This window comes from Nicotiana sylvestris, chromosome 2 (genome assembly GCF_000393655.2).
Source record: "Nicotiana sylvestris chromosome 2, ASM39365v2, whole genome shotgun sequence".
Taxonomy (NCBI): Eukaryota; Viridiplantae; Streptophyta; class Magnoliopsida; order Solanales; family Solanaceae; genus Nicotiana; species Nicotiana sylvestris.
In genome coordinates, this window is record NC_091058.1 from 206,259,049 (window position 1) to 206,270,232 (window position 11,184).

Here is an 11,184-nt window from a genome sequence, read left to right on the forward strand (position 1 = left end):
CCGTGTCTATCATTTATGATCAAGGTACGCAGTTTACCTCGGACTTCTGAAGGGTAGTACATCGTGAGTTGGGTATGCAGGTCGAGTTGAGCACAACATTTCATCCTCAAACGGATGGACAGTTCGAGCGTACTATTCAGATCTTAGAGGATATGCTCTACGCCTATGTCATTGACTTTGGAGGTTCTTGGGATCAGTTCTTGCCATTAGCGGAGTTTGCCTACAATAACAGTTATCAATCCAGTATCTAGATGGCTCCCTATAAGGCATTATATGGTAGACGGTGTCGATCGCTGGTTAGGTGGTTTGAGTCGGGGGAGGCTCGGCTATTGGGTATAGATTTGGTACAGGATGCCTTGGATAAGGTCAAGATCATTCAGTATAGACTTCGTACAGCTTAGTCCAAGCAGAAGAGTTATGTTGACAGTAAAGTTCGTGATATGGCATTCATGGTCGGAGAGAGAGAGTGTTGCTTCGGGTATCGCCCATGAAGGGCGTAATGAGGTTTGGAAAGAAGGGCAGGTTAAGCCCTAAGTATATCGGGCCTTTTGAGATCTTTGAGCCAGTGGTAGAGGTGGCCTACAGATTTGCGTTGCCACCAAGTTTATCAGCGGTACATCCATTGTTTCATATGTCCATGCTTCAGAAGTATCACGGCGATCCGTCCCACGTGTTAGATTTCAGCACTGTCCAGTTGGACAAGAATTTGACCTACAAGGAGGAGCCGGTAGCCATTTTAGACCCGCAGGTTTGTCAGTTGAGACCGAAGAGTTATCATTTGGTTCGAATGCAGTAGAGAGGTCAGCTTGTCGATGCAGCTACCTGGGACTCCGAGTCCGATATGCGAAGCATATATCCCCACCTTTTCACCGGCTTAGGTACTTTTCTAAGTCCGCTCGAGGATGAATTATTGTTTTAGAGGTGAAGAATGTGATGACCCAAATGGTCATCGTATGTTTTAGAACTCGATTCCGTGTTCCGAGGCCTTCAAAACCTTATTTTATTCCTCCTCAATTTACATTCGCAGTGCGGGCATATTTTCGGAAAGTTTTTATGTGGAAAATTGATGAAATAATAATTTTTGGCCTAAAAAGTTGATTTTAGTTGACTTAGATCAACGTTTTGAGTAAACGGTCCATAGTAAAATATGGGACCTGGGCGTTTGCCCGGAATCAAATTCCGTGGTCCCTAGCTCAAGATAAGAATTTTTGATTAAAATTAAAAGACTAAAATTATAATAGTTTTAAGAATTTGGTTAATATTTGATCTTGTTGTTATCGGGTTCGTATTTTGGTTTCGGAGTCCGGTATAGGTCTGTTATGATATTTATACCTTATTTGTGAAATTTGGTGAGAAATGAAACTGATTTGACGTGATTCGGACCTTCGTTTGAGAAAATAGAAGTTCTAAAACTTTCTTGAAAATTTCATGCAATTTGGTGCTAAATTCGTAGTTCTAGGTGTTATTTTGGCGATTTGATCGCACGAGAAAGTTCGTATGATGTTTTAAGTCTTGTGTACATGTTTGGGTTGGAGCCCCGAGGGCTCGGGTGAGTTTTGGATAGGTTTCGGGATGTTTTAGACTTAGAAAATTTTGATTTTCTGCAGCACACAGCACTTGCTGGTTTCCTTCTTCGCGTTCGCGAAGCTTCTCTCGCGAACGCGAAGGGTAAGTTGGGCAGGGGTATTTTTCCTTTATGCGAACGTGAAGGGTAAGTTGGGCAGGGGTATTTTCCTTTACGCGAACGCGTAGACTAGGTCGCGAACGCGGAGCAGTGGGGGTCTTACCCTCCGCGAACGTGACTAGGCTATCGCGAACACGAAGCATGGGACCTGGGGGAAGGGAAAAGAACTCATCGCGAACGCGACACTTGGCTTGCGAACACAGAGGCTGGGGGGAGTATGCCTTCACGAACGCGAAGGATTTCTCACAAACGCATAGGTCAATAGGGTCACAGCTTCGCGATCGTGACAGGCCTCTCGTGAACACGAAGAAGGCCTGTCCACTGATTTTAAAACAAACTCCAACACGGGATTTCTTCAAAATTTCATATCTCTTTCACTAGAACTCGGCCTAAGGCGATTTTTGAAGAGGGAATTCAACACCAAATCATAGGTTTGTGTTTTTTAACTCATTTTATTCAATTTTCATCATCACCCATTAGATTTCTAGTCCTAAATCTAGTTCTTTCATGGTAGAATTAGGGACTTTTGGAAGAATTGGGATTTTTTATAAATTTGGGATTTAGACCTCGATTTGGGGTCGGATTCAAGAACTAATTACATATTCGGGCTCGGGGATGAATGCTTGAATGAATTTTGGTCCGAACCTTGAGTTTTGACCAAGCGGGCCCGGGGTTAGTTTTTGACTTTTTGGGAAAAATATTCGAAAACTTATATTTATGTATTGGAATTGATTTCTTTAGCGATAATTGATGTTATTAAGTTAATTACGACTAGATACGAGTGGTTCGGAGGTGGAAACTAGAGGAAAATCGGTAATTGAGCAGTAAGTGGCATGTGGATCGAGGTAAGTGTTGTGTCTAACTTTGACTCGAGGGATTAGGGATCCCCGACTTAATTTGCTATGTGAAAATCCATGTAAGTGGCGTATATGTGAGGTGACGAGTACCTGTGCGCCGCCAAATTATCTATTTTTTCTGTTCCTTTCCCCGTTCTTAATATATTGTTTTCTTGTCTTAACTGCAACATGCTTATTGGTATTTCCATCTTAAATTGCTACTTGGTAGACATTATTTTTTATTATTGAAGGTATTAGCTATCCCGTAGTTTCATTGTATCATACTATTGATTTAAGCTAGTTTATCGATGTTTTATGGTACATTTTGGGTTGGTGCGGATATGTAGTATTAATTAAATGAGGTTTCATAATTGTATAGCTTTCTGTTTGCTTTGGTTTGAGGCTTAAATATTGTGGAGGGTTTTGAGCTAAATTGTAAAATTCTTATTCTTATTGTGTGATTGGTACTGATGGGATCGGGTTGCGCGCCACAACAGGAGTAATAAGGGTGATATATTGAGGATGAATAAGGGTGAAAATGCTAATATATGGTGGTATAGGGTTGCACGCCGCAACAGGAGTAATAAAAGTGGTATATTGAGGAGAAATAAGGGTGAATTACTATTGCACGGTGGGATCGGGTTATACGCCGCAATAGGATGAATAAGGGTGGATTGATATGGAGTAATAAGGGCGAATATTCATATTGCTATTGATTATATGGTGGGATCGGGATGTGCGCCTCATTAGTTTATGTTTATGTATCTTTCTTCTATTGTGCATGTTATTCTGTAGTTTTGCTTTTAACTTAAGGATTGGTTATAGCTGGGTACTGATGATATACCGGAGTTCAGTATTCTTTCCTTGCAAGTTACTATTTTATTTATTCCATTCTTCTTTCTGTTTTATTATGCACTGTATGCAGGTTTTATTATAATTGCCCCGTCGTAGCCTCATCACTACCTCGTCGAGGTTAGGCTCGGCACTTACCAGTACATGGGGTCGGTTTTATTGATACTGCACTCTGCACTTTCTGTGCAGATTTTGGACCTGGTAGTGACTGATCGAGAGGCCGGTTGCAGAATTTCATCTAGGAGACCCAAGGTCTGTCTCTATATTACTGTTTTCTTTATTTCCAAAACAGATGTAATCTCTTTCAGACCGATGTTTGTAGATACTCATAGTATGTTCGTGGATTGTGACACCAGATTCTTGGTAGCAATAATAGCTATGGTATTGTTAATGGTATATAGACAAAATGTTATTTACATACTTCTGCATTTACTTCTACTTGATTTAGTTTGTTAATTTTTAACCTATAAAATGTAAAGGTAAAAGGTTAATAAAACTCTAACGTTGGCTTGCCTAGTGAGTGCAATGTTAGGCTCCATCACGATCCCAATGGTAGAAATTCCGGATCGTGGCATTAATTGGTATTCAGATATGTATTCAGATAGATGTCTTAATCTTAAAATAATGGGAGATTTACATCCCTTATCCCTTAATGAGTTTTTCTTCATCTATTAAGACACTTGAATCCCAAATAAGCTGATCCATAAGTATTCCCCAAAATACATACTCTTTGCAATCAATATTAGTATTTTCAAATTTCAATATACTATACAATCGAGTTGTGTAGTACTTTGCTTTTGGGGCTTTCTTTATTTCACACCCATTTCCAGTTTTCTCCTCTCTCAGTCTCTCAAAAATTATCAAACTGACCCACTTGAAAAACCCTAACAAAAATCAGATCCAACTCACGTTTTAGACACTCATTTCACTAAAAACTTATTCTTGGTTATCTTTGTTCACTACTGATTTTTTAGAAATTATCAAACTGACCCACTGATTTTTCTTCACTACTAAGATTTTGGGATTATCAGCTGGATTTTCAGCTGAGAAGGGCACTTGTTCTATCTTGCTTCGCGTCATCATTTTCTTCAATTTTTTCTTCTTCTCCTTTCTTGGTACATTTTATATTGTTGGGGCTATACTAGTGGTAGCAGTGATAGCTCCTTCTGGTTTTTGGGTCGTGGTATTTTCTGTGTTTTTAGGAATTCTCGGAGTATTGGAGACAAGTTGGGCGCACGAGCACTGACAAAGGAGAGCAACCTGGGCGAGTGTCAGCAAAGAGCGGTAGGAAGTGGTGCGTGAGCGTACAACGACATCGAGTATAACAAATCAGCCACAGGTTTTGTTATCGGGAGTTGGTACCTCCTGTTTTACTGTTTCCCTTTTGGTGTTAGCTGGATTACTGTTACTTTACTTTGCATTAGTTAAACCTTTCAACTAGGATACTAGTTACCACTTGTTTCCTTCTTATTTGATTTGTGTACGTTGTGCAATAGCGAGTCTTCTCTAGATTGTTGTAGGTGTAGTGGCTGCAGTCTGGGATGATAGACTAAGGGCATGTCCTCGGGTGGGGCAGAGTGGGGGGTGGGGTTCAGGGGGTGGGTCGGGTAGCAGGGGAGGTAGAGGGGGCAAGGGAGCCTATAGGTTGAGAATCGGGTCATGGAACATAGGTTCACTAACGAGTAAATCCATAGAGTTGGCGAAAATCCTGCAGAAGAGGAAGATTAATATAGCGTGTGTCCAGGAGACTAGGTGGGTCGGATCGAGGGCGAAAAACGTGGATGGGTATAAGTTGTGGTACTCTGGTATCCTGAGGGGTAAGAATGGAGTGGGTATCCTGGTAGATAGCCATCTTAGAGAGTCCGTGGTAGAGGTCAGGCGGGTGAATGATAGACTAATGACTATTAAGTTGGTGGTAGGTGAGGGTACTTTAAATGTCGTTAGCGCGTACGCACCGCAAGCAGGCTTGGATGAGGATATTAAGAGGCGCTTTTGGGAGGGGTTGGATGAGATTGTTCGTAGTATACCGCCTTCTGAGAGGTTATTCATAGGAGGAGATTTCAATGGTCATATTGGGTCATCTGTAGGTGGGTACACTGAGGTGCATGGCGGCTTTGGTTTCAGAGAGCGGAACGGAGGGGGCATTGCGTTGTTGGACTTTGCCAAGGCTTTCGATCTAGTCATTGCGAACTCGAGTTTTACGAAGCGGGATGAACATTTGGTTACTTACCAAAGTTCGGTGGCGAAGACTCAGATTGACTATCTCCTCCTCAGGAGATGCGACAGAAGGTTGTGCGAGGACTGCAAGGTTATCCCAGGTGAGACCCTCTCAACGCAGCATAGGCTTTTGGTGATGGACATTTGTATTAGGATAAGGAGGAAGAAGAGGTCAGTACAAGGACGCCCCAGGATTAGGTGGGGCGCTTTAACTAAGGATAAAGCTAAGGAGTTGGAAGGAAGGTTATCGGCAATGGGAGCTTGGAGAAGTGGTGGGGACGCAAACACAATGTGGTCGACGACGGCGGACTGTATAAGAGAGGCGGCGAGAGAGGTGTTAGGGATATCTACGGGCCACAATGGTGGTCACAAAGGAGATTGGTAGTGGAATGCAGTTGTCCAAGGTAAAGTGGAAGCGAAGAAGGCAGCTTACCTGCGGTTAGTAGGGAGCACTAACGAGGAGGAGAAGAGAGAGAACAGTCAAAGGTATAAGGTATCTAGGAAGGAGGCAAAGAGGGCAGTGACAGAGGCTAAGACGACAGCTTTTGCTCGTCTGTATGAGGAACTAAGGAACAAAGGTGGGGAGAAGAAGTTATTCCGACTCGCTAAGATGAGAGAAAGGATAACTCGAGATCTAGATCAGGTGAGGTGCAAAAAAGATGACGACGGCAAAGTTTTGATGGGAGATGACCAGATTAAGAGGAGGTGGCAGACCTACTTTCATAAACTTCTAAGTGAAGAAGGAGATCAAGATATTAGACCTGGGGAATCGAGGAATGCCGACAGTCACCATGAATTAAGTAATTGTAGGGACATTGAGATCGATGAAGTCATGGAGGCAATGCGTAAGATGAGAAGGGGCAGAGCTACCGGGCCAGACGAAATCCCGGTTGAACTGTGGAGGTGTGTGGGTAGAGAAGGCTTGGAATGGCTTACTGCATTGTTTAGTGTTATATTCAAGACTAATAGGATGCCTGAAGAGTGGAGGTGGAGTACAATGGTCCCGTTGTATAAGAACAAAGGTGATGTCCAGAGCTGTAACAACTATAGGGGCATCAAATTACTAAGTCATACCATGAAAGTTTGGGAGAGAGTGGTAGAAATGAGAGTGCGAAGGACGGTGTCTATTTCAGACAACCAGTTCGGGTTCATGCCGGGGCGATCTACCACAAAAGCTATCCACCTTATTAGGAGGATGGTGGAATAGTACAGGGATAGGAAGAAGGATCTCCACATGGTGTTTATTGATCTGGAGAAAGCGTACGATAAGGTTCCTAGGAAGGTCTTATGGAGCTGCTTAGAGGATAAAGGGGTCCCGAGTAACTATATTAGGGTGATTAAAGACATGTATGATGGAGCTAAGACTCGGGTTAGGACAGTAGGAGGCGACTCTGAACACTTTCCAGTTATTACGGGGTTGCACCAAGGGTCTGCGCTCAGCCCATTCCTATTTGCCCTGGTGATGGATGCACTGACTCATCATATTCAAGGGGAGGTGCCATGGTGCATGCTATTTGCTGATGACATTATTCTAATTGACGAGACACGAGGCGGCGTCAACGAGAGGCTAGAGATTTGGAGACATGCTCTTGAGTCTAAAGGTTTCAAGTTGAGCAGGACGAAGACGGAATACCTCGAGTGCAAATTTGGAGTTGAGCCGACGGAAGCGGGAGTTGAAGTGAGGCTTGACTCTCAAGTCATTCCCAAGAGGGGTAGTTTCAAGTACCTTGGATCGGTTATTCAGGGGATCGGGGAGATTGACGAGGATGTCACACACCGTATAGGGGTGGGGTGGATGAAGTGGAGGTTAGCGTCGGGAGTCTTGTGTGACAAGAAAGTGCCACCGTTACTAAAAGGTAAGTTTTATAGAGCAGTGGTTAGGCCTGCCATGTTATATGGAACTGAATGTTGGCCGGTAAAGAACTCACACATCCAGAAGATGAAAGTAGCAGAGATGAGGATGTTGAGGTGGATGTGCGGGCATACAAGGATGGATAAGATTAGGAATGAAGATATTCGAGAGAAGGTGGGTGTGGCCCCCATGGAGGACAAGATGCGGGAAGTAAGACTCAGATGGTTCGGGCACATTCAGAGGAGGAGCACTGATGCACCGGTGAGGAGGTGTGAGCGACTGGCGGTAGTGGGCACGCGGAGAGGTAGAGGACGACCTAAGAAGTATTGGGGTGAGGTGATCAGACAGGACATGGCGAGACTTAGGATTACTGAGGACATGGCCCTTGACAGGGAATTATGGAGGTCGAGTATTAAGGTTGTAGGTTAGGGGAGAGTTGTGAATATTTCTACAGCACAATAGAGTGAGACTAGCCAGTTAGGAGTTAGAATAAGAATGTCCATTGGTCGTCTAGTGATGCAGGGCTTTACCTGCTAGTTTTTACTATACCAGCCATCTTTTTCGTATTTCATATTCGGTACTTCATATCTATTGTATTGTATTGCTGTTATTTTATTATGCATTTTTATGGTACTAATATATCGGCTTCTGTTGCTTTTTGAGCCGAGGGTCTCCTGGAAACAACCTCTCTACCCTTCGGGGTAGGGGTAAGGTCTGCGTACATATTACCCTCCCCAGACCCCACTTGTGGGATTATACTGGGTTGTTGTTGTTGTTGTTGTATACAATCGAACTTCTATCAAAAGTAATATCTTGTTGTAAACGTCACACATAATAGTTTCTATTATCAATCACAAATAAATGCAAGTTCAGAATTTGGAGAGTTTATGAATTTTTACGGGCTACAACAATCTCAAGTTAAGTACTATAATAATAACAAGATAAAAAATTTAGTAAATTTTCTTAATATAAATACAACATGTGTGAAAAAAATATTGAGTTAACGTTATCTCCTAGATTAAAAGCTAGCTAGGTATGAAATACACATGAAAAGTCAAAAGTAAATTGTTACATGAAAGCTTGAAAAAAAAAGCTTGAGCTCAAAGGAAAACAAATTGAAGAAGGAATCAGCAAAAGTCACGTGGGACAAGTCGCAAGAATTCGTTATTATCATCGGAAATTATTTAATAAAAATATTCGTAAGACATTTCTACTATTAGATTTATTAATTTCTTACAAAAAATGTCAATCAGTAATATTCCTTTCGAATATATTAGTCAGGAAGTAAGAAAGTGTAATTGTATCAGAGAAAACAATTATACCGTAGAGATTGAAATTGAAATTGAAATTTAGACTGTATTATAATAATCTATCATGGGAATTTAATAAATCCAACTCTTTGTCCTTATTCAGTTCTTCAAGATTAAAAATTATTTATTTGAATTTAAAATAGTAACTTACAAGTTTCAATGGATTCTCTCAAATAGTAATCAAGATAATATAAATTCGTAATGTAAATTATTCAAATTTGATGGCACATTACGTAAATCTTATTACTTTCTTAGTTTTAATTTGTTTGAATCTTTTTGGAGTATGTGAGTTAAATTGAATTTTTTTTAAAGTGAAGCTGGGTATAAAAATTTTAAGTTCTTAAAAATAGAATTTACGTATACAGAAATTAAATAAAAAATACTTGACAATACATAATTCGAATTATTATTAGCCTTTACTAAACAATTATTACCTTTACTTGTTAATTTCGTTGGGGACGTAAAAGACACGACAATTGACATCAGCTAACTAAAATCCGCTTCTAATAAGGTTAAAGCGTGATGTAATCACAAAACGATTCAAGTTGACTAAGGTCAATTTAATACAACTAGTGTTTAGTGTACAAGTGGATATCGTTTGAATTACTCGCTTCGTTCCAATTTATGTGAACATGTTTGACTGTGCATGGAGTTTAAGAAAAAAATGAAGACTTTTGGAATTTGTGGTCCTAAATAAGTCCAAATGGGGCCTGGAGTATTTGTGTGGTTATAAAAGCTTCTCATTAAGGGTAGAGTTGTAACTTTAAGCTAATTTGTTACCAAATTTAGAAAGAATTCATTCTTTTTAGAACAGACCAAAAAAGAAATAGATTCACATTCGTACATTATACTCCTATGTGTTAATCAATAGTGTATGCAAAAAACTTCGTAAGCAGTGTCATTATTTTTTAATAGGAAAACAAAGAAGTGAATAAATAAATAATTATTATAATGACATCATATTAAAAAAAATACAACATTTAAAATATTACTACGAATTTTTATTTTCTAAAATGTATAATAGACTCGTAGGAAATAGTACAAAATATACCTTTTTCCCGGGATGGTTTGATTTTTTTTTTTTGAGAAACTTATCACATAATTATATTTAGGTGACATTACAACTTTCAAACGACATTAGCAATCTGAAACTGAAACCCTTCTCTTCATCTGAGATCATATTTTGAGCAAATAAATACTAAATCAATTAATAACAAATTAATGAGGTGAATCCTAGTTGAGCTTAATAAATTCCAGACCAAATAGAACGAGACTCTTGTGTAGTGAGAAGAATATAAAAGCATTAATTAACGCGTTCGGTATACTATGATAGACGAAAAATGTAATATCAAAAATGTGCAATGAATGCAAGAAACGACAATGGTTATAGTGTAAAGGAACTGTCACCCAATGATTATGTGATTGGGTATATCTTCCTTCTAATGACATGAAAAGGTATACTCTTGATATGAATGTGGAATCTTTGAGATTTATGGATAAAGATCGAATAACATATGCTTGAATAAAGTAAATAAGACAATTCCTTCGTATATCTCTTTCTTGACTTTACAATGTGTATCTTAGTTCTCAAAAGGCAGATCCCCCAATTATTCATTGTCTCCTCCTATTTATAAGGGACATTCCCCAAAAAAAAACCCTAAAAAGTGCAACGCAGAGAATATTCAAAGTAATATTCTTCTTGCCTCTCTCTAAGTTCAAGTTACCGTTATTATTTTATCTCAGCTGCCCGATTTTGGTCGTCGGCCTTTATCACAACGATCGCTGGTCGCTGTGTCGTGAGCGACCCTGTCCTATGTCTTGCTTATCGGTTACCGTGGTTGTCAAAATTTGGACCTATACAGTTACAGCAGAGAACCAAAAGAATTCGAGCTTACAGAAATCATAGATGGTATAAACAAACAATTCTCTGATACTTTATATATAACATAGACACGAGTTTGTCCGTGATAGAATAGCCCCCCTTTCTTCTGAAATCATCTATAAGATCGTACAATATGAATTGGTTTTCTTCGCCGGCTTGTAGAACATCTGTGAAGCAGCGCTTAGATCTGAACTCTTCTCAATCAAACTGTCTAGCTATCTACAAGAGAACATGTGATTAGCATCGGAATTTAGCGTGGGAATTCAATTCCCTAGCTAATATACGCCTTTAGCTAGGGATGTAGCTAGAGAAGTCCAATTTCCTTGCAATTTTTTTCGATTAAAAATTTAGTCACAAAATTAGCTAGGAATTAGCTAGGGACTATTCCTTGCTAAATGATAGCTACAGATTTTTCCTAGCCAAATTTATAGCTAATTTTTAGCGGGAATTCTAATTTGGCGTTAAATTTATTTTTTCAAAAGATCATAGTTAGCTAGGGACACAGTCCGTAGCGCATCCCTAACAATGTGCTAGCTAGGAAAGACTCTTTA